We start from the raw sequence: 24636 nt of genomic DNA, 5'->3' as shown, positions 1-24636 counted from the left end.
ACATCGTGTGTGAATGCGGTACATTAGTTAAAATTAATGAACCAATATTAATATACTATAATTAACTAAAGCCCATGGTTCCTCCTTAGGTTTTACATAATGTCTTTCTTTCTCTCTTTCTTTTCTTTTCTCTTCTCTTCTCTTTTCCTTTCTTTTTCTTTCTTTCTCTCTCTCTCCTTCCTTCCTTCCTTTTTGAGACGAAGTCTCCCTCTGTCACACAGGCTGGAGTGCAGTGGTATGATCTCAGCTTACCGCAACCTCCGCCTCCCAGGTTCAAGCAATTCTCCTGCCTTAGCCTCTCGAGTAGCTGGGATTACACCGCCACCATGCCCAGCTAATTTTGTGTATTTCTACTAGAGATGGGGTTTCACCATGTTGGTCAGGCTGGTCTCAAACTCCTGACCTCAGGTGATCCACCGCCTCAGACTTCCAAAGTGCTGGGATTACAGGAGTGATTTCTGTTCCCAGATCCCACCCAAGATACCACATTGTATTTAGTTATTAAGTCTCTTCAGGATCCTCTGGCCTGTGACAGCTCCTTGTTTTCATGACCTTGACAGTTCTGTGGAGTATTGGCCAGGTATTATGAAGAGTGTCTCTCAATTAGGTTTTGTCTCATGTTTTTCTTTTGACTAGATAGACTGGGGTCTGGGGCTGAAATGAAGAACACCACAGAGGTGACATTTTGGTACATACTATAGACATGACTTATCACTGCTTATGTTGACCTGATTACCTTGCTTAGGTCATGTTTGTCAGGTTTCTCCACTAACGTTACTTTTTTTTTCCTCCATCTATACCGTATTCTTTGGAAGGAGGTCACTATGCACAACACACATTTAAGGATTAGGGAGTTATACTCCATCTCCCACAGGGTAGAATATCTATGTAAATGATTTGAAATTCTGCTGCACAAAAAAATTGTATATTCTCCCCTATTAGTTTATTTCTTTAATTATCTATTTATATCAGTATGGACTCATAGGTATTTATTTTATACTTTGTATTATAATGCTACATCATTATTATTATTATTATTATTATTATTTGGAGACAAGGTCTTGCTCTGTAGCCCAGGCTAGAGTTCAGTGGTGCAATCTCAGCTCACTGCAATCTCTGCTTTCTGGGCTCAAGCAATCCTTCCATCTCAGCTCTGCCAAGTAGCTGGGACTACAGGGATACACCATGATGCTCAGCTAATTTTTAAATTTTTTGTAGAGATGAGGTCTCACTATATTGCCCAGGCTAGTATCAATCTCCTGGGTTCAAGCCATTCTCCTGCCTTGGCCTCCTGAAGTGCTGGGATTACAGGCGTGAGCCACCATGCCCAGCTACCTTATTTATTTTGTTGTTCAAATGTTCCAGCTTTGGCAATTGGGAGCTCTTTCAATTAGTTATTCCATCACATTGATACACCCATATCATTGTTTTTGTTTTGCTTTGCTTTTGAGAAATTTCTAACTTTCTGGTACTAGGAGATGCTCTAGGATCGTCTTATAAACGTCTGGCCCCAGTCATAGATTCAGCCATTTCTCCAAGGATTGCTGGTTTCTTGTACTGCACCATAGTACTGAAAACCAAAATATGGATTCTAGGTATACTTGCAGCTACTGAGATGTCATTGCTTCTAGGCTCTCTCAGCTGCCAGAACCAGGAAATATATATGTGTGTATACTAACCTGTGTATATATCCATGTCTATACATTTTCTATATATAAACATCTGTATCTATATTAAGCTAAACATGATTCACACTGTACCTCCAACTCGAACACATTATCATGTAGATCATTCTAGCTTCCTCCTCTTGCTTATCTATGCACTCCCCTCTAAGAGTAAAAAACCTGGCTTCCACCATCCACCATCTTTGTATTTATTTGTTCAGTCCCAGCATACCTGTACAGCAGTATCATAATTGTTAACCCATATCCCACAGGAAACAACTTTTCAACTAGAGTGCAGTACTTATATATAGTTTCTTTTGCCTTTAATTTTATAGACTCTATTTCCAAAATTACTTAGGTCCACAACAATTTCATCCACCCCATTGCTGTGGTTGTTTTATACATTTGTGATACAATTAGATTGTTTTATCACTTTATGCATCTGGTCCTGGGTTCCCTTGACATCCTAAATGGTTATTTATTTATTTATTTATTTATTTTGAGACAGAGTTTCGCTCTGGTTGCCCAGACTGGAGTGCAATGGCGTGATCTCAGCTCACGGTAAACTCTACCTCCTGGGTTCAAGCAATTCTCTTGCCTCAGCCTCCCGGGTAGCTGGGATTATAGGCGCATGCCACCATGCCCAGCTAATTTTGTATTTTTAGTAGACATGGGGTTTCTCCATGTTGGTCAGGCTGGTCTCAAACTCCTGACCTCAGGTGATCCACCCACCTCAGCCTCCCAAAATGCTGAGATTACAGGCATGAGCCACCGCGCCCAGCCCTAAATGGTTTTTTTAATTCATTTGAATACAAAAGGTTCACTGTGTGCTGTGAAGTTCTATAAGTTTTCATAAATGCCTGTTGTCATATATCCACAATTGCAGTATCACGCATAATTGTTTCACCACTCTAAAAGATTCCCTGTACCTCATCTGATCAGTACTCCCCCAAATCCCTGACAACTGCTTATCTTTTTACTCCCATTACAGTTTTGCTGTTTCTAGAATGGCATACACTTGGAATTGTACACTATGCAGCCTTTTCAGACTCTTTCTTCATTTAGCAATACACATTTAAGATTCATTCATATCCTCTCACAGCTTGATAGCACCTTATTTTTTGAATCATGAAATAGTATTCCATTGTGTATACGTACCACCATTTGTCCACCAATTCACTTATTGAAGGACATTTTGTTTCGTTGTTTTGTTTTGTTTCAGTTTTTGGCAATTATTAAAATAAAGCTGCTATAAACAATAGTGGGCAAGTTTTTGTTTGAACATTTGTTTTCAAATCAGTTGGATAAATACCTAGGAGCATATTGCTAGGTCATAGAGAAGGATTACATTTAGCTTTGTAAGAAACTGCCAAAGTGTTTTCTCAAGTGGCTATACCATTTTGCATTCCCACAAGCAATGAATGAAAGTTCCTATTGCTCCACATCCTCATCAGCATTGAGTATTGTCAGTGTTTTGGATTTTGGCCATTCTAATAGGTGTGTAGTGATATCTTGCGGTTGTTTTAACTTGCAATTCCCTAACGACAAATTATGTTGATCAACTTTTCACATGATCGTTTCCCTTCTGTACATCTTATTTGGAGAGGTGTCTGATTGCACCTTTTGCTCACTTTTTAATTGGATTGTTTGTTTTCTTATTGTTGGGTTGATGTGTCTTTTGTATATATTGGATATAAGTCCTTTCTCAGACATGTGTTTTGCAAATATTTTCTCCCATTCTATGGCTTGCCTTTTGACTGTCTCAATAGTGTCTTTCACAAAGCAGAATTTTTTAATGTTAATGAAATCCAAGTTACCAGCTTTTTCTCTCATGCCTTGTACCTTTGGTGTTGTAGCTAATGGCTTATCAGCAAACCTTGAATGATTTTAAATACATTATCTTATGGAATTATTACACCACTGCTCTTGGGCAGGGGATGTCATTTTCATTTCATAGAAGAAACAGCTTTCTCTCACATTTATCTCTGCAGGACCTTGAAACAGGGAAAAAGAGAGAATGGGTAAGCACCAAGAGAGAATATATAGGCAAAAGTAGGCCAAGGCAAACATTAAGAGGCTTCAAAGCTCCCTGTTCAGCCTTAAAATTCATGAGCATTTGACTATCTCTTCCACTAAATAGCTGTATTTGTTTGAATGTAAATATTATATTATTATTGCCAAGGTACACACACACACACAACCACCACCACCACCACCAATGTTTTGATAAAACTGGTGCTTCATTAGCAAATGCCATGTTTATTGATTGAGTGACTTTATATCCTCCAGCTGTGACACACTTCTCTCAGGAATATTTGTACCTCAGTTTGGAAAGCAAACTAGACTGAAGGAAAGGGCAAGGTTGAGCACCTTGTCAAATGTCACACAGCTAGCAAGTGGCCGACCCAGGATTTGAGTCCTGAGTAAATACAGTATATCTGCCAGCATACAGTGTCTGTGTCCTTGACCAGACACAGCCTGGCTCAGGGAGGCTGACACCATCTCCATTTCAAGGAGGCACACTTCTCCCTTCACCATTGACCTGGCCTTCCTCTGGCCTTCACAGCCCCTAGCGTCATACCATATCATTTAGGCTTCCCTCTCTCTTCAAAGCATGAATTAGGAAAGGGGGGAAAGCAACCCCAGGATCTGTCTGTCACGAATGTGGGAAAGAACCAGCCCTAGGGGGATGATAAAGACCTTGAAAAAAACAAACAAACAAAAAAAAGATTTTTCTTTATAATAAAAAACTTTTTATACTCAAACAATTTTTTGCTGAAATAACAATGCACATCACAAAACCTATTGAGGGAATGTATAATTATGCCAAATTAAACTGTGTAGAAGCGTCTCCCTGGCCATGAGAACCATTTATTTCTTGGTTCAGTTGTGTTTGATGGCTGGGGCTGGAGTAGCCACTGTTCTAAAAGAAGGAGCTTCTTGAGAGAAAGAGGTCATTCTCTCAGAGGAATGGCCTTTGCCCTCCAGAGCTGGGATCTGACTGGCTCCTCTAGAAAAAGTGGGAGCTGCAGGCATGTCTCTGTGAGCACCTGACCACAGAGTCTAGCACTGGGCCAAGCAGTCTCTTTGCCCCCACCCATCTCATCTGGATCGTATGCATTCAGCAAACATGCCCATGTATTGGGCATGAACCCCCCAACTCTATCCTCCTCCTAAGGGCTCAGTGGCCTTAGAAGTGTTCCGTTTGTCCTACATGCTGTCCTGGAGTCCAAGCCCTAAATTCAAGTCTCTTCTGCAATGATTAATTCTGTGATCTTGCTTGACATCTCTGCACCACTTTCCTCCCATCCATCTGTGAAACATGAGAGAGAGGCTTCCAGGTGGGCATGGAACAGGATGCTTTCACCTACATCATTTTAAGGAGATTGCTATTCTAGCAGAAAAAAATGACAAGGAAGTGACTATATCATCAAGACGAGTCTTTGAAGCTTACTGCAAAATCTTCATGTCCTTTGGTGGCAAATGTTTCCTCTCAAATGTATGTAAATTTGCTATGCTAGGCACAATGTGCTAACTCAGTCAGTGTGGATGCCCTTTCCTTCCCTTTTTTTGCAACTGCTTCAGAGAACCCCCACCCACTTTTGTATGCCTCACTGCCTGGGACAAGGCAGCTTTACCCTGTGCCCCATTTAAGCCCTGAATCTCAATGCATCTTCAGGGAAAGCTTCAGAGTGACTGCTGCCATTCACTTTTCAAAGACCCCAAAATGGGGCTCCAAGCCTCAGTCCAATCAGCGTAACTAAGGGAAGGAGCTGGAACAACAGGGATTGTGGGAGATTAACCAGCTCTCCCACTGAGAGGCCAGGCAACCTATGTTACTAAATCCTTCTACTGGATTAAGCCAGAGCCCACAGATCACCCACAGGTTTGAACAGATGTGACACAACGGGGCACTTTCTGGGCCTTGGTCCAAGGAAAGAGCTAAAAGTAGATGGTGCATGGGCACAAGGCACTTGTCACTCTCTCCCTTGTAGAGGCAGTGGGCTGTCTCAGAAAGAACATGAGTCAAAAGACCTGGTTAGCCCAGCTTGGCCATGTGCCAGCTGTTTGACCTTGAGTGAGTCACTTCACTGCTCTGGGCCTCCGTTCCTTCAATGGAAAAATGGAGCTCATTGTATGGATTTCACAGTCATGAAGGATTCTGAAATAATTAATCCAAATTTTATTTCTTCAAAGACCATCAAAATGAAACATGAATGGGATTGTCTCTGGCAGGATAAAGGCCTGGCTTTAAGGATGAATCATGTCTGTGGCTTCCCTAACTCCTCCCCTCCTTCCTCAATGCTCCTCGGTGCCTTGCACATGCTTCCCCCGTAACACTCTGCTTCAGGAGTTCCTCTCCTGTAATTCGGCTTCTCGGAAACAGGGATTCTGCAACGTTTATCTCTGCTTTCCCACACCTGGCCACACATGGGTTCCTAAATATGTATATCCAACTAAATGCACATTGTAAATGATGCAACCCTCTGATCATTATCTACAGTCTAGGAGGGGAAATGGAACATATCCATAGATATTAACATATCTGTCAATATTAGCATATCAATGAACATATCTATCAAAATATTCCATTTTCCCTCCTAGACTGTAGATACTTTGAGAGCAGGGGTCAGACCTACTTCATCCACATATCTACCACAGCGCCAAACTAGACACACAGGTAGTGTTCAGTGAGTATATGTGGAAAGCAAGGAGAAAGATGGGTATGTGGAAAGCAAGGAGAAAGATGGGAAGGGGAGAGAAAGAAATAGAAACTCCCCCTCCCCAACAGCAGCAGCTAACCCAGCCAGTTCACCCACCCACTCAGCCACTGGGCAGACCCATACTCTCACTCCTCTTCCTGAGACCAGAATTGAGATGGTTTTTAGTCTTCCTGGCCCAAAACTACAAAATCCACAAGGGCCAGCTATAATTTTTCTTTCCACCAAGATTTTCCTGTATGATGTCTAAAGACTCAACAGTCACCCAAAGGTTCTGATTGCAATGGATTGTCAGGGTTACAGATCCCCTGTAGAATTTCTCTACTAAGATGGGTGAGAAGAAACCATCTTCCATTTGTTTGCCCTAGACACAATGCTGTTTTCAACCCGTTTCTTTGCCCATGTTGTCTCCTTTTGTCTAAGATGCCTTTTTTCAACCTCCAAACCATATCGTCACACTCTACAATTCCTCCCACCATCATGCTGACGGCAGCCAATTTGCCCAGCGGACTCATACTTACCCTTCAAGATGCAACTGAAATGGAACCTCACTAGCATAGGAGGTGGTCTGCACAGGGGACATACAGAACAGTTGCTAGGAGCCCTGACATTAGAGTTAAACCTCAACACTAGCCCATACAAGCTCTAAGACCTTGGGAAAGTCACTGCCCATTTCTGAGTCTCAGTTTGCCCATCTGTAAAATGGACAGAATAGCAAGCACCTTCTTCATAGGGTTGCTATAAGGAGTAAATTGGAGAAATGAATGTAAAGGGCTTGGCACAGTACTTGGCACATAGAAAGCTGTGAATAAATGGCAGCTGTAGGTGCATATGAAATATTCCTTGTCTCCCAGATTGGATTAGGCACCCCTGCTCCCTACCCCCATGGCAACGCTGTGCTTACTCCTGTAGTGGCCATTTATCGAACTGTTTTCATATCTGCTTATACTTGTGGCCCTAAGCTATGGAGAACTCACAGGCAGGAATTCTCTCTGTCTCGTTATCCCCATGGTCCAGTACTAGGGCTGTTTATTGCATGAGTGAATGAATTAGTGGAATGAATAAATACATGAATAAATAGAGTGGATGAATATATCTCTAGGCTACATGGAGAGCAGTGCTTACTCTAAGCTCCACCAGGGCTGGAGATGGGGCTGCCAGAGTGGCTTAGGTCTGAACCATGCCTAGGATGCCACAGGAAGCCCATGAGGCCAAAGACCAGTGGGGACAGTGGGACTTAAAGGTAAATTTTTGTTATGGCTGAGCTTGCCCCTGTCACCCTCTCCCAAGGTCTGCCAGGTGACTAACCATCAATAAGTATTTGGTTGGAATTCAGAGATGCATTCATTCATCCAACTAATATGTATTGAGCCAGACAATGTTCCAGGAAATAGGGCATAGCCATGGATAAGATGGGTGTATTTCCAGGAGAGATGAAAGAAAGTGGTTGGGTGTGGTGGCTCACACCTGTAATCCCAGCACTTTGGGAGGCTGAGGCAGGCAGATCACAAGGTCGGGAGTTTGAGACCAGCCTGGTCAACATGGTAAAACCCTGTCTCTACTAAAAATACAAAAATTAGTTGGGTGTGGTGGTGGGTGCCTGTAATCCCAGCTACTCGGGAAGCTGAGGCAGGAGAATGGCTTGAACTCAGGAAGCAGAGGTTGCAGTGAGCGGAGATCGTGCCACTGCACTCCTGCCTGGGTAACAGAGCAAGGCTCCATCTCAAAAAAAAAGAAAAAGAAAAAGAAAACAGAAAGAAAGAAATAAAATATTATTCCCTTTTGGATTATATGATGAGAGGTAACACAGGCCAATATCACCTATGGCTGTGGAAGTTGGAAGAGAAAAGAAGAGCAACAGACAGGGAGTCAGGAAACCCAGATCCTTATTTTTGCTGTCAGCACAGTCATCTCAACCAAGTCACTTGGCCTCTCTCTGCCCCTGGGACACATGACTTATACAGGGATGACCTATCTGCCCTACCCACCACAAGACCAGATATTCATACTGAGGATGATTGTAGAAAATGCTCTGGAGTCATGGAAAGAGGACAACTTTTTGGCTCTGTGAACTCAGATACATCATTCATATCTCCAAAGCTCTACTTATTCATCTGTTAAATGGGGATAGCCATACACGCTTGGTCTGCTTTGCAGAGTCACTGGAGGTCTTAACCTAGACCTTAGAAGGAAAAAAGGCTTTGTAAGAAATAAAGAACACTGACAGTGTAACTGTCTGGTGTAGACCTGTAGTTAATCTACTCACCCCTCAATTTCAAAGACTGGCTCTTCCTCAGGTGGTTCACTTAGCCTCTCTGATCCTCAGAGTCCTCATCTGAAAAATGGGGATAATAATCATAGCCTAGCACACTCTGTAGTGTTGTGAGAATTGTATGAAATAATAGATATGGAAACCTTTGTCAATGTTACCATGCTATATAAAGTAAATATGAGGGGTGATATGGTTTGGATCTGTGTTCCCACCCAAGTCTCATGTTGAAATGTAATCCCCAGTGCTGGAGGTGGGGCCTGGTGGAAGATGATTAGATCACAGAGGCAGTTTCTCATGGTTTAACCCATCTCCCCTCACCTCCCCACCACCCACCCATGCCGCCACCGTGACAGTAAGATCTCATGAGATCTGGTTGTTTTAAACTGTGTGGCACCGCCCCCTCACTGTCTTCCTCACGCTCCAGCCATGTAAGATGCCTTCTCTCGCTTTGCCTTCCACCATGGATTGGAAGCTTCCTGATGCCTCCCCAGAAGCAGAAGCCACTATGTTTCCTGTACAGCCTGCAGAACCATGAGCCAACTAAACTTCTTTTATTTTTTATTATCATTTTTTTCAGATGGGGTTCCGCTCTGTTGCCCAGGCTGGAGTGCAGCCTCCACCTCTCAGGTTCAAGAAATTCTCCCACCTCAGCCTCCCAAGTAGCTGGGATTACAGGCACCGACCATCATGCCTGGCTATTTTTGGATTTTTAGTAGAGATGGGGTTTCACCATATTGGCCACGCTGGTCTCAAACCCCTGACCTCAGGTGATCCACCCACCTTGGCCTCCCAAAGTGCTGAGATTACAGGCATGAGCCACCAAGCCTGGCATAAACTTCTTTTCTTTATAAATGACCAAGTCTCAGGTATTTCTTTATAGCATGTGAGAACGGACTAATATAGGAGTGATTATCATTTATGTCATCATGAAGAATTATGCTCACCATAGTAGATTTGGACTGAAACTCATGTCTCTGACTCCCCATGTAGAAAGAAAGGTGCTGTGGTCTCAGTGCTTCTGTGCCTCCAGATTTCACATGTTGAAATTTAATCCCCAGTACAGTGGTGTTGGCAGATGGGATATCTGAGAGGTAATTAGGTCATGAGGGAGGAGCCCTCGTAAGTGGGATTAGTGCCCATATAAAAGAGGCCTAAGAGAGCTTGTTTGCCCCTTCTGTCATGTGAGGATTCAGCAAGAAGCCACTATCTATGAAGAACAGGCCTTCACCAGTCACCGAATCTATCTGTGCTTTGATCTTAGATTTCGCAGCTTCCAGACTATAAGCAATAAATTTCTGTTGTTTATAAATTGCCAAGTCTAAGGTATTTCGTTATAGCAGCCTAAATGTAGGGAGGCAAAAGGAAAGAACAATTAAGATGGTCTCCATTTATCCCAAATACATGTGGAATCTCACTTGATTCTTGAGGTGACCCATGTATTATGCAGGAAACAAATTTCTTTCACCATGAGAGAGGAAGGTAGGAGAAAAGATTCTAGGCTGACGCTGTCATACCCACAGTGTGACCTTGTGCAATTTGCTTTTTCTCTCTGAGCCTCATTCTTCCCATATGTCAAATATGGAGCTTAGATTCTAGGTAAGTTAGGCTGCTTATGGCTGCATAAATAAATAAATAATAACCAATAATAATACCTATTATTTCACATAGCTAGTAGTCCAGATGGAGGGGTCCCACGTTGGGTATTGCAGTGTCGCAAAGGTGTCAGGGTCACACACCACTTTCAGTGTGATTCTTTGATGTGTCAAGATGGCTCCTAAGGCTCCAGACTTCACACCCTCACAGTAATGCCCAAAGGCAAGAGGAGGGAAGTGTTGGTCTTGGACTTCTCCTTAAGAAAAGAATAAGGAAAACTTTCCCAGATGTGCCCCTGGTATTTCATGGTGGTGGGGGAGGTGCTGAGGCAAGAAAGGAACCACAGGCCTCTACCTAAACAAATCAGAGAAAGAGAAAACGAATTACAACAAACAGCAGCAGAATCAGTGTTCTGATGAGCAAAAATGTGAAACAGCTGTTGGGTAGGCAACCCTCAGTGTCTAACACAGACTCCATCTAGGTTCTCTAAAATCCATTCAAGCCTCAAAGTGCAATGAGCTGAGATCAGCCGAAAAAGTCATAGACCATCATGGGAGGAACTGAGACACGAACCCCTTCTTCCCACACCCACAGTGTCCAAGTTCTACCCTGTTCCTATTGGATACAGCAGGGTCTTAGGTGGTGCTGATGAATGATCCAGGAGCTCCACGGCTGTGAATCATTCTCAGACCTGCAGGACACCCACTCAGCCAGGCTCCACTGCTGGCAGCTTTCTGGATTGTATTTCTAAAAACAGCCTCGGGCCAATCACACCTATAATTCCAGCACTTTGGGAGGCCAAGGTGAAGGAACACTTGAGGCCAGAAATTCCAAACCAGCCTGGGCAACATAGTAGACCCAATCTCTATGAAAAAATAATAAATTCATTGGGTGTGGTGGTGTGCACCTATAGACTCAGCTACTTAAGAGGCTATGGAGGGAAAATCGCTCAAGCCCAGGAGCTGAAGGCTGTGGTGAGCTATGATCATGCCACTGCCCTCTAGCCTGAGTGACAGAATGAGAGTTGGCCTCTTTAAAAAACAACAACAACAAAGTCTCGAAGTGAGCAATCCAGGACTCCATGGTCTTTAGGAAACTGAGTTATTTCTGTCTTTCAGCTTCTCCATTCTCAGCACAGGTCCACCTTCAAGATTACGTCATGATCCAAGATTGCATCTATGACTTTATCACTGTGCCATGTTCTAAAAGGAAGAGAGAAGAGAAGAGAACAGAAGAGAAGAGAAGAAGGAAGAAAGGAGGGAGGGAGGGAGGGAGAGAGGGAGGGAGGGAGGGAAAGAAGGAAGGAAGGAAGGAAGGAAGGGTCTGCTGTATCTGCCATCTCCCCAACACCCTCTTTCTCAAGGTGGTTTCACCAACATTCCACCCCAAAACTTTTTACATCTCATTGGCCAGAACTTAATCCCATTACCATACCTTGCTGCTAAGGAGGCTAAGAAATGTGCTTCTTAAACTGAGCACACTGCAAGCCCCAATTCATTTACATTAGTAAGCAAGAAGAGAATGAATATTGGCAGGCAGCTACCAATCTCAGCTACAATTCTAGGGCTGATACAGAACAACATGAGTTCTGGATGAAAGATCCGGGTGGTTGAGCATTACAAAGTGTTGGGGGACAAGGGACGTTAGTTGCTGTTGTTGCTTATTTCATTTCGCTTTGGCTGGCTTTCATCTGGCTACTTTTGGGACTTTGCTCATGTCACTTCACCTCTGTGAATTTCATCAGGGCTAATATGGAGGGTGGGACTACTAGATCAACTGTGGTAAAAAGAATCTAAGGACAAGATACAGTCCTTCATTTGTCCCTTCATTCATTCAACAAGAATCTACTGAGGCACCTTCTGTATGCCAAGTGCTGTCATAGGCGGAGAATTCAGAGATTCATACAAACCCTGCCTCTGGGAGTTTGTACTCCATTGAAACAAGCCCAGGAAAACATCCATTATAAGAGATGGTGCTAAATTCTATATTAAGGATAAGCACAAAGAAATTGGAGGTTGGAAAAGGAGCACCTAACACAGGCAGAGATCCTCAAAGCCATCTTCAGATTGCTTAAAAGATGAACAGGAACTTGTGGGTAGAGGAGGTTGGAAAGTACAAGGAGATCAGCATGTGAATAGGGATGAACCCATGAAAGAGCATATCACATTCCGGAAATATTCTCCACCCAACACTGATCCTCAGGTAGAGGCTCTGGTTTCTGAGCTTTTTCTACTGGCTTGTATTGTTTATTCTGTTCTTTTGAACTCAAGCAGATCTGGGATTGGATCCACCACCTAAGAATGTGAACTCAAGCAAAGGGCTTCATCTCTCTGAGCTTCGGTGACTTTGTCTATAAATCCCCTCAGCCACTGGCGGTAAAGACTAAATGGGACCTCATGTATCAACATGCCTAGCATGATCCTAACACACCAGGAGCTTTCAATGCTCCCTCCCTTCCCCAATGGCTGCCCAGAAAGCCTAATTCCTTTCAGGGAACCAGAGAGACGAGACAGCACAGGTAAAGGGCTTAAGGAGGGCAAGAGTGATTTCTGTGTTGGTGGTGTTTTTAAACGCTAACTGGAACAGGAAAAAAAAATCAGGTGAGAGAGAAACCACAATGCCTGCCAAGGAGTAGCCTGCATTGTTCACCCCTGGAAAAGCTGCTGGCTTAGGGCTTTTAAAGCTGGGGAAAGGTCAACCCCTCGCAAAAGAACAAACTGCATGGCCCTGTGACTTCCCTCCTCTAATTCCCATAACTCCCTGTGCTAGTTGCCTCCTCTGGAACGTGGGAAGGTGATCCCTGCCCTGCCAGGGCTGTTTGGGCTGTGTGCTTGTGCTTGCAGGGCTTTGTGGATTGGAAAGTGTAGGCAACCTGATGAAGAAGGTTGTTTCTGTGTGCTTAGCTCTGCCAGCCTGGCCTCCTGACCTCCCATGCTGTTTGCTCAGCGCTGCCCATGTACCTTCCCTCAGGTCCTCCTCTACCCACAGCTCCCTCTTCTTGATTTCACCTTCCAAATCCTCCCATCCTTGATAACTGCATTTCCAAGAAGCCCCTGCTGGTGATGTCGGTCTGCACTGACCTCGTGCCCTCAAGATGTCTTCAGACTGGATGGCACCATGAGAGTCGCTTTCTTTCTTCTGTGTTGTTTTCTTTTCCTGTTGTTTTTTTCTCACCTCTCTCAGCAAGGACCACCTGGTCTCCCACTTCCCCCATATTATCATTCTCAGAGGGCCTCCCCCCATCTGCCCTCACCCCCACCTGTTCCGAATCTAGCCACACTTTCATGCCCCAGTCAAGGCCACTCCATCTGTGTGCACCACCCTGACAATTTCAGTTCCCCAAATGTGCCATGCTCTAGCTTTCCTTCCTCATCTTCCTACTTCAGGTCTCAGTTTAGATGTCACCTCCTTGATCCTCACCTCCAATTCCACTCAGATGAGGTGCCACTGCTATGAGTTCCCTTGACACCCTGTGTTCCCCCCATGACTGCACTGATCCCTGCTGAAATTAACCAGTCTATGCCTTTCTCTGGCTCTTGCAAGAAACTGTATGTGAGCCAGGGCTTGTCTCTCCCATTCTTTAGAGAGAGATCCCCAGCACTCAGGACAGTGCCTCCCCAGGGCAGCTGCATGAATGGCCTACCGTGGATCATCTTACTCTCTACTGCTTCACCCAGCACCGAACTCACAACAAATGCACAACAGACATTATCATGGACCCATTCTGTCCACAAGCATTTATCCAGTGCCTACTATGTGTCAGGCCCTGGCCTGGGATAGAATGATAAATAAGACTAAAGTTCCTACTCTCAAGAAGATTCCAGTCTAAAAGAGGCAAGAAACAACTGCAGTATAGGGGATGAAGCCATGAGTAGAGATACAACCTTATTGCTGTAGAAGTACAGGGAAGGAAGCTAAAACTTCATTTAGGAGTATCAAGGAAGGCTTCTCAGAGGAGGTGGCAGTTGATAGGTTCTTTCAGAAAAGGAGTTTTCCAGGTTTAGAAAAGAGGACTGGGGTTGCCAAGGTAGAAGTAGCAGCACGTGCAAAGGTAGGAAAAGAAGAAAAGGACCACTGCATTAGGGGAAGGATGAGAAGCTTGTGGCATGGGATAAGGAGTCCAAGAGGGGAATGTAAACCATGAGGCTGGGGACGAAAGCAGAGCCCAACTGGTAAGGCAGTGGGAAGCCAGGGAGATATTTGAGCACGTGAGTCATGTCTCCAAGTTTGAGTTTTAGAATGTTGACTCTGAGCATGGTATAATCTCATTTCTTATCCTTCCATCTCATAAGCTCCACCCACCATTCTTTCTTTCTTCCTACACACCAGTAGTTCCCAAAGTGTGGCCCTAAACCAACAGCATCACATCATATGAGATCTTGTTAAAAATGCAAATTCTCCAGCCCTACCCTTGGCCCCATGGAATCTGAAAGACCAGGGTGGGGCCAGCAATCTGTACTTTAACTAACCCTCCAGGTGATGCCAATATACCCCAAATTCAAGAACCACTGTGCCTGACAATCTATCTTCTAAGAAGGGAAAGGACAAAATACCAATGTGCTTCCTTTAGCTCCAGAGTTCTCCTGAAACACACCCACTATGAAGCTCCCCCATCAGGATGTACTTATTCTTTCCTCCAGTAAACTTTAAACAGCACCTACTGCATAGAAACCAGAGGCAGAAGTGTTCTTCCCCAGTTCATTCTTTAATTCATCCACTGATATGTCTGTAGCCCATGCAAGGTATGTTTCACACTTGACCTCAGACACACCTGATTTGAATCCCAGCCCCACCGTTCTTTGCCAAGAATGAAAACATGGTGGGACCAGGAATCCCATGGAGAAGTGAGGAGAGCAGAGGGGATCAGTACCCAGTTCTGCCTGCAGGAGGTGGGCAGGTCTGGCGGGCCCCTCTCTAGGTGTGTATGGTTCCATCCCCCTGCACAGGGTTCCTGCAGATGGGGCTCCCAGCTGTGCAGGGAAGGGCATGGGGTAGGGGCACTCCCACAAGCACAAATGACATATGTTTCGTATTATATGCACATTCTTTGTGGGAGCCCCAGTGAAAAATACACATGGCTAACCATCCCTTTCTCAGAAGGAGGGGCCCCAGGAAAGGAGATTTTGACTGCTGGCTTTATCAAGAGTCAGAAAGAGTGAACACTCTGAGTCTGTTAGAAAAACAAACTGACTGTGCTTGGGCTTTTAATTTTAAGGATCAGAAGGTCTGGATGTCAGCGGATACCTTGAAGAGCCCACCTGGGTCTCAAGACAGTGGTGGAAAGTGCAAGAGATTTGGCATCTACCCAGCTCCCTGACTTCCTTGCTGTGTGGCATTAAGAGATCCACCAGGTTCGCTGACCTTCCATTTCCTCATCTCTAATCTGAGGATAAAAACATTTCAACTCACAGGGCAAGCATCATGGCATTTGCAAGAGTTCTTTGTTAAACATATTACATACAAGGGACTCTTATCATTATTACATTTTAAAAATTCAGAGGGAAATATTGATCAAAAAATTATCTAGCAGCATGATATATAAGGAAGAAGATGGATTTAAAGTCATACTGAACTAAATATAGATCTCACCTTCACCACTCCTAGCTGTGTGGCCTCAGGCAAGTTACTTGACTTCTCTGAACCTCAGCTTTCCCATCTGCAAAATTGGGGTAGAAGTACCCCCCACCCATTAGGGTTGCTGCAAGGCCTAACTCTGATACCCTCTGTAAATGCCCCTGGCTCGTACAAAGTACTGGATATAGGTGAGTAACTCAGCCCAGGGGTGCCCAGAGCAGCATGGCCCACACAATCCAGATTTGGGGATGCTCCAAGAGCCAGCTCTGCTCTGCACATCCCCTAGCTTGAGGGAAGAGGCTGCCTCCTCCCCTGACACTCCTCTGAAAGCTATTCTTCAGGCTCACAGCTCTGGCAGCCTCCCCTCTGCCTCGATCAAGTTACAGACCCATTTGTTTTCCCCTCACAAAGCCCTGCAGTCTGTGAAGCAACTCCCCCTCCTCCTCCAGCCTGGCAAGCTGGGCCAAGAGTTCAGCTCCGGGTAGTACAGCCCCAGCACTTCTCATTAAGGCACACAGAAAATGTCACAGCTGGCCCCATGTTCATTCCCTTGTATGTGTCTTCATCAATTTCCAGGCCCCTGGAAGCAATTCCCAGAATCCACTTCTTTTCAGCTAAGTTCCCTAGAGGGGAGGGGGAGCTTCTTAAGCCCACTCACACCCAGCAGGTGTTGGTGAGGGATCTGATCCAAGGCAGAGGGGGTGGGAACTAACATTTTCAGGCCATCTCTCATGGACCAGGCTCTTTTTATCCATGTCTTTCAAATCTTAACATGAGCATCGCTTTTCTAGGGGCGCTTTCCCTGATTGTCCCACCCCCAGCCAAGACTCAGTGAAGTCCTGTCTCGTAGCAAGCTGTATTTCTTCTTGCAATACTTACATGTGCAAGCATATGTTTAATGTCTTCCTTCCCTTGTAAGCTTCATGGGGTGGTGGGGGTGGGGCACAATCAAGTCCATTTCATTCTCCAATGTTTCTTTAGTGCCTGACACCTACTCTGTGCCCAGGCACTAAAGAAACACTGGAGAATGAACTACACAGTGCCTGACACGGAGCAGGTGCTTAATAGATAAGGAATGAATGAATGAATGCATCAACCTCATTGCAATGCTGTGCAGTAAATAGTATTATTTTCTGGATTTTGCAGAGAAAGTAACTGTGACTCCAAAGGTGAAATGTCTTATCCCAGGTGACACAGCCAGTAAGTGGTTCAGGTAAGATCAAACCTAGTTTTTTACCAGGACTTACTGCACTTGATTTATACTATGATTGAGCTGGAAACAAAACAATTTTTCAAAATAAAGAAGCTGAAAGTGTTTGCCCACAATTCTCTCTCCACCCCCAACCCAGCATGATTTGTACTGAGCAAGAGGATTCTAAGGGCTTTGTGTAGCCCACGCAAGGCAGAGGAAAGGGTACAGGGGCTGCCCTTGTCCCCCAGCTGCCAGAGACTGGATCCTCACATGGAGCCCCGCCCGGCTTGTCCCCACCAGGGCAGGACTTGGATAAAAAGTCTCAGGAGAACAAAGACCACATTTTCCCCTGTGAAGCAGAGAGGCCACTGCCGGGGAAACAATGGCCTTGCTGCGGATCAAAGGAGCTGGGCCTGTGCTGGGGACAAAAGCTGAGTCCCTGCTTGATAAGACTGACAACCGGCTCTTCCCCTCCTTTTAGAAAAGTCTCCAGAGAGTCCACCCCACCTTCCCAGCCTCACCTCCCCACTCCCCTCCCCTCCCCCACACAGCAGAGCTCCAGGAATGCAGGCTAATTGCTCTTCCCCCAGCGAGCCTCGTTCTTTAACATGCTAGGCTTTTGCTTAAGTGTTTCATCTGCCTACCATGAATTTTCCCTCCTTCCCCCTTAAGTGTACACTTACTCAGAGTTCAATATTTTTGCTCAAAAATTGCCTCCCCTCTGCCCTCCCTGATCCTTTGACACCTACATGGATTGCACGCAGCTGTGCATTTGCTCAGACCCCCCAGCTCCTGCCTGGAGTTAGAGCACTGAATTATTACTACCACCTCCAATGCCAGCCTCTCCCTCCAGGTCGTGACCACATGGAGGCCAAGATAATTTCTTAACAATGTTGTAAATGCATTGCCAGACACAAGAGAAGACTGATGGGCAAAAAAAAAAAGTATGTTAATGAATGTTGTAGAGTGAGCTCTCCTAAGCCCTGGAAATTCACTTGGGTGACATGTCTTCTGGATGAATCAAAACCTCCCTATCTCCTTACTTTAATTGTTTCAGTTAATATTTTTTAAGTGCCTACTATTTTGAGGACACTGCTAGGTGCTTAGAATGGAATGATGAGCCAAAACAACAATCCTGCCCTCATGGAGTTACAGTCTAGTGGTTGGGGTCAGGTAGACAGACATTAATCAGCTGCATAATTTTAAAACTATAAGGACTGTGAAAGGAAAGCACAGGACAGGGCAATAAAAGAGGAGATTAATTTATGCACCAATATATGTTGAGAGTTCACCATGTACTAGGCTGAGTTTGAAGCTCTGGCAGAGATGCATCCTTTCTGGAGCTAACCTATCCTATAACAGGGGAAACTGGTCCAGGCTGGGAAGGCTTTCCAGAGGAAGTGATTGCTGAGCCATGACTTAAGGGATGAGTCACCATTAAGGAGGCAAGGGCAGAGGGTGGGAACAATGAACGTTATTTTATGATTGGTAGTGAGATGGGGTTGCCTACAGGAAAATAGAGTACTTCACTAAAATGCCCACAGAGAACTTGACAGCAGAAGTTGGCAGAACAATCCAAAATGTGTGAAGGTCGGATTCAAAGGCCCAGAGAGACTCTGTGATTTGCCCAAGGTCACCCCCATGCCTCTGGTAGATGGAGAGAAACAGAGTCCTAGCTCCAAAGCGCTGCCTCACAATGCCTTGCAACTCTTAGATTATTTGGGAAGACGCTCCCTAACCTGAAAAGAGGCCCCTGGGATTAAAGGGCAAAGTATCCCCAGGAAATGCCCTTCTAGAAGAAAGACCAGGTTCAACCTGGAATTTCCTATAAAGAGAATGCTACTTTACCATAGTAGAAATAAGAAGCAATGCCTTCTGATGTTGTGTTCGTTCAATAACTATTTACAGTTTGCAATGCACTTTCATATAAATGGTCCCATTTCTTCTCAGAGTAAGGGTCAAGCCCCAGGCTTTGGGGTCAATGAGACCGAGTTCTAATCAAAGTCTTCCTATTAACTGTGACTTTGGGCAAGTTATTTCACCACGCTGTGCCTGAGTTTCTTCATTTGGGACCAGTGGTCTTTCTAGCAAGGCTATGGCTAAAATGGTGCATTAGTTTGCTAGGGCTCCATAGCAAAGTATCACAGACCTGGGTGGCTTAAACAACAAAAACTTATTATCTCACAGTTCTCCAGGCTAGATGTTTGAGATCAAGATGTTGGCACTGTTGGCTTCTTCTGAGCCTTCTCTCCTTGGCTCATAGATGGTTATCTTCTCCTGGTGACCTACATGGTCCTACCTCTGTGTCCTAATCTCCTCTTCTTATGAGGGCACCAGTCGTATTGGATTAGGGCCCACTCTAATGACCTCATTTTAAATACCTTTTTAAAGACTCTTTCTCCAAATATAGCCACATTCTAGGGTACTAGGAGTTAGGGCTTCAACATATTTATTTGTGGGGGAACACAATGCAGCCCATAACAGATGGAATCAGGTTTCTACATTTCTGCACAGTGCCTGGTGCACAGCAGATACTGGGTAGGTGATAGGTGGCATTGACATTGGCATTTCTGGGAGGGACTGTGGAACAGATGACTGCTGGTTCTCCCTCTTGTGCTCTAAAGGACAACCGGGGCCAGGCACGCTTGGTTCTAATCCTGCCTCGCTGCCTGGATGACCTTGGAAAGATCTTGGTGCCTTCTGTTTAGTAACAACAAAGGAGATGCACCCCATACTATCTGTGCTCCTTCCCTTCTCACATAGTTCCATTGTAAGGCCCCAAAGCTTGCCACTCTAAGAGCAGGACAGGAAGGAGGCAAAGGTCCTGCCATTTTCAGTACCATTTACTCACAGAAGGTGCAGCTTGCTGCTGCTGTTTCTGTACATGTGAGTGGAAGCAACTTCAGAAAACATTCTCTTACCTTGCCTTTCCCCTACTGCCTTTCCCAGAAGGTAGGAGACAGCAGTTTTCCCAGAGGCAATCAGTTAAAATATTTTTGGACACAGAACACATAACTTAGGGAGACATCCTGATAAGACCCATTGTCCCCGGATTACCCACTGGCATCTTAGGCCAGATTCATTCATCTGGCAGCCTGCCCTGCCCTGGCATGCCCGGGACAGCTGATGCTCCAGGAGCAGGTGAACACGGCCAGAATATCACCTTGGAGGTAATTTTCTCCTTGTGCTCCTTATTCACTGAGATGTTAAAGAGGTTGTTGGTGTTGTGGGTTTTTTTTTTAAAGACTATATCAGCACATCCTATTTGTAGCATGAACCCAGGCAGTTCCTAAAGACTGGCTTTAGTCTATTGTGTTTGCTTCCTCTTTGAACCCAGTCAAATCAAGATAGTGAAGCCAAAAGAGATGAGTGAGCAGAGGAGAGACGCTGAAACGGCACTTTGACACTGCAAAAAAACAAATGAGTTTTGAAAAGGCACTAATTGATCTTTAGGCCAGTGAGGCCTTATTTGGGGGGTGTTCTTTGTGCTCCACTCTGAGCCTCATATTTTGCATTGATTTTCAAAAGGACTCATGCTCATTGCAGAAAACTTGGAAAATAGAAAAATGCAAAGAAGCATAATATATATATACATATGTACACATGCACACACATACAACCCATAAGTCTGTTGTCTTAAGATAATTATTAAGATAATTGCTGTTAATGTTGGGATATTGGGATATGTTTTACTCTAGTCTCACTTCTTGTGAAGTTGAGATCATACTAGAGATAAAGTTTTATATCTCTGTTATTTTAATTTTCCTTCTATCAAAGGCATTTCTTTTCAAGAAAAACTTTAATGTCTGTATAATATTCCAGTACATTGATGTACTGCTGTGACCTAACCATTCTCTTGTCGTGGATATTTACGTTGGTTCTGTTTCTCTTTTAAGGGATAGTTTCCTCTGATTTGTTGGGCTTTTATAAACAATGCTACCTGGACATCTATCTATTTGTATCTACCTTTTTCTAAGAAAATATCACATCATTAATTTCATATGCTGCATTCTTTTTTTTTTTTTTTTTGGAGACAGAGTCTCACTCTGTCCCCAGGCTGGAGTGCAATGACGCGATCTCAGCTCACTGCAACCTCCACCTCCTGGGTTCAAGTGATTCTCCTGCCGCAGCCTCCTAAGTAGCTGGGATTACAGATGCCCACCACCATGCGGGGCTAATTTTTTGTATTTTTAATAGAGACGGGGTTTCACCATGTTGGCTAGGCTGGTCTCGAACTCCTGACCTCAAGTGATCCACCCGCCTCGGCCTACCGAAGTGCTGGGATTACAGGCGTGAGCCACCGTGCCCAGCCATGCTGCATTCTTAAAACAACCTTGAGAATTAGGTAGTATTTGCATATAATGAATTAGGCTCACAGAAGCCACGTGATGAAAGAGAGCTATTAAACTCCAAACTGCTGGGCACGGTGGCTCACGCCTGTAATCCCAGCACTTTGGGAGGCCAAGGTGGGCGGATCACAAGGTCAGAAGTTCAAGACCAGCCTGACCAACATGGTGAAACCCCGTCTCTACTAAAAATGCAAAAATTAGCTGGGCATGGAGGCGCGTGCCTGTAATCCTAGCTACTCGGGAGGCTGGGGCAGGAGAATCGCTTTAACCCGGAGGCAGAGGTTGCAGTGAGCCGACATAGCGCCACTGCACTCCAGCCTGGGTGACAGGGCAAGACTCCATCTCAAAAATAAAAAAAAATAAAAAAAATAAAAACTCCAAACTGAAAAAGAGCCCGCTTTATTACACCTCAAGCCCCATGCTCTTTCTACCGCTTTATGCTTCGTGTTAAAAGGTGAACAGTGGGAACATGAACCATCCGACAGTTGATCCCATTATGAAGAGATGGAGGGACTGGAAATTCTGCACCTGGAGGAGAAAAGACTTGGAAGGCAAAGATGTCTTCTGGCATCAGCCAGGTGGACACACTGGTGAAAAAGCAAGCAGGCTTGTCCTGCGCTTTTAGAGGGCAGAACTATGACATCAATACGGCAATTAGAGATGATTTCCATTCACCACAAGAAGGAAGTGTGAGGCTATGGATAAATACAGGAAGTTTGTCATATAACAGACTTGAATGTGAACCCCTGCTCCATTCCTTCCTGATTGGGTGATGTTGGGCAAGTCACTTGAGCTCTATAAGACTCATTTTATTTAAATTTAGACCATGTGAAGTTGATCAGAGGATTCGAAGCAATATGATTGAGTATATGGGTTGGTATCTATTAGGAGTTCAAAAAATGGTTACCATTACTTTTAACACTAAATTATGGCTGTCCAACCCTGGAATGGGCTACATTGAATATTCAAGTAGATGGGATACCCATCTGTCCAATATGTGGTGGAGGCAGACAGAAGTTGAACCAAGTGATCTCTAAGTCACATGATAGGAAAAAACTGAGACAGAGTTAGGCATCCTGAGCAAAAGACCTTATTCTATTACTTAGTAGCTGAGGCATAAGGACAAACAACTTACTCTTTCCAGGCCTTAGTGCCTAGTTCATAAAGTGGGGATAATAACAATGCCCTCCTTATGGGGCTATTAGAAGGGAGAAAAGAGATTGTGGATATGTAAGCTCTCAATATAGCTGCAAAACTTTCTAACAATATCCATTAACTTTATGATTGTTCTAAATCAATAATGTGATTGCTCTCCTGGGGATGCACATAGAAAATAAATTGTGCTTCTGATAAAACTGCTGCCATCCAGCCTCCAGGGCCCTTCACAGCAGTCACTGTATGGTACAGTGTTGTTTAAAGAGCGAGCTGGCTAAGATGGCCAGTGCATGCCTGGAGTTTGGAGGGGCTTAGGATGCTGCCTGTGGAACTGTCTTTCATCTCCCAGGAATGTCTGCAGTATTTACAGAGCAGACAGGGCCTTATCTCCACTACTGGGTCAGGGACTGTGAAGACCCTTCCCCAGCCCCCTCATCTCTGGTGGAGGGCATGCACAGGTTTCGGACAGCTGACCCTCTGGGCTGGAATGCTGTGAGCTCAGCCTGACACATCTTCCATCAATTTCCTTGGGAAAGAAAGATCCCAGAGAGGCAGGCTGCACCCATCCATCTGATCTCAGCCATCCTTGTGTCTTCAGGGTTTTATCTCTTTATTGAGCATAACAAGTAACTGGTGCACTTCACTCAAATGCCCATTACATGAGGCCAGACATTCCTGATCCTCACTGCATAGGTTTCTATCCATCATTAAAGAATGGACAGGAATTGCATTCAGAGGAAGTGGTGGCTTATAGCAGCTTCACCCCATAAATTCTGATTAGGTGCTTTCTTAGCCAACATGACCTCTCTCCCATTGAAGACTTGAGATTGTCTTCTTTAAAGCAGAATCAGACCACTGAAAACCCCGAAGCCAGATAAGCCTGATCATAAATACCCGTTCTCACATTTATTATGTAACATCAAGCTGTTATGTGAATTAAATGAGATAGTGTACATTAGGGTCTTAGCCCACTGCCCAAGACATAGTGAACCCTCTATTAAAGTTATCTGGTACTTAGCTGTTGTGCTGGCTGCATGATTTTAGGCAAGTCAGTTCGCTTTACTGAGCCTCGGTTTCCTCATCTGGAAAAGGGGAGCATCTAAAAAAGGTGGCTGAGAAGGAAGCAAGAGGTTTCAAACTCAGAGCAGGCTGGGCTCATTTTCTACTTCTTTCAGTTGGTAAACTATGTTTCCTTGGCACACTGTTTATTGGTTTAATGTCTCAGAACTTTGAGTTCCTTATTTGTAAAATATAGATAATAATGCCCATTTTTCAGGGTTGCTGTGAAAACTACAGACCATGTCTGGAAAGGATATTGCATGAAAAACAACTATGACATGATTTCTAATAGGTGACTGGCAGAGTGATTACCGCCTTAATTTTGAGTGACAGCAATTTAAATCTGGTGTCTGAAGCCACTGCCTCCTTCAAAGGGTAAAACAAGATGGTCACCAGCCAACCCAGCAGCAACAGGCACTGAAGTAGACACTGAGGATGCAGGTGATGAGCCGTGTCCATGAAATCAGAACCAGGCTCAAATGACCCAGGCAGCCACTAAGTGCTTCTGTTGGGGAGATGAACACTCTCCCATCTGTCCCTCCCAGCTGCTTCCTGCCCTGCTTTAGGGGTTGAGGGTTCCCGTAGAACTGAATTCATGAGATAGTCAAAATCAAATGGCCTCTTGGCCTCTAGCTTTCATCTCCTCCTCAACCCCCACATCCACCTGGTCGTTCATGACCTAAAAGCAGCTATGTCATATGACACCTTGCTCAAAGAGCAGAGTGGATCCCTAATATCTCCTAAATAAAAGTTCAGACTTAAAGCATAAAGTTAAGGTTTTCTGGAACGTTCCACAGCTTATCCTGATGAGAGCTCAGGACATCGTAGAGTCAGAGGGCTCTGGACTAGGAGTCCAACACACCTAGCTCAAGCCTGGCCCATGCCACATAGTGTCTAATTTGTGTGGAGCAAATTTCCTGTGGGAAACGAGTTAATATTCTTCAGGCACTATAAGATAAGACACAGAGTTAGGCACTTCTTCATGTTTTTTCAATTAATTCTCACAATAACCCCTCTGAGGGAAAGAGTCTTATTGTCCCTGTTTTGCAGGTGTGGG

The 24636-nt window shown here is 44.6% G+C and overlaps 1 long non-coding RNA gene across 1 annotated transcript; it reads right to left on the bottom strand.

Moving 5' to 3' along the window:
- Nucleotides 1-1113: 1113 nt before the first annotated feature.
- LOC107966822 (uncharacterized) lies at nt 1114-11733 on the bottom strand. The gene is made up of 3 exons (XR_010153867.1): nt 10310-11733; nt 8652-8720; nt 1114-3658 (listed from the first exon to the last, which is right to left on the bottom strand). It is a non-coding gene; the product is annotated as an uncharacterized LOC107966822 (long non-coding RNA).
- Nucleotides 11734-24636: the final 12903 nt, after the last annotated feature.

This window comes from Pan troglodytes, chromosome 1, assembly GCF_028858775.2.
Source record: "Pan troglodytes isolate AG18354 chromosome 1, NHGRI_mPanTro3-v2.0_pri, whole genome shotgun sequence".
NCBI lineage: Eukaryota > Metazoa > Chordata > Mammalia > Primates > Hominidae > Pan > Pan troglodytes.
This window is presented reverse-complemented; position numbering and strand designations above follow the sequence as displayed.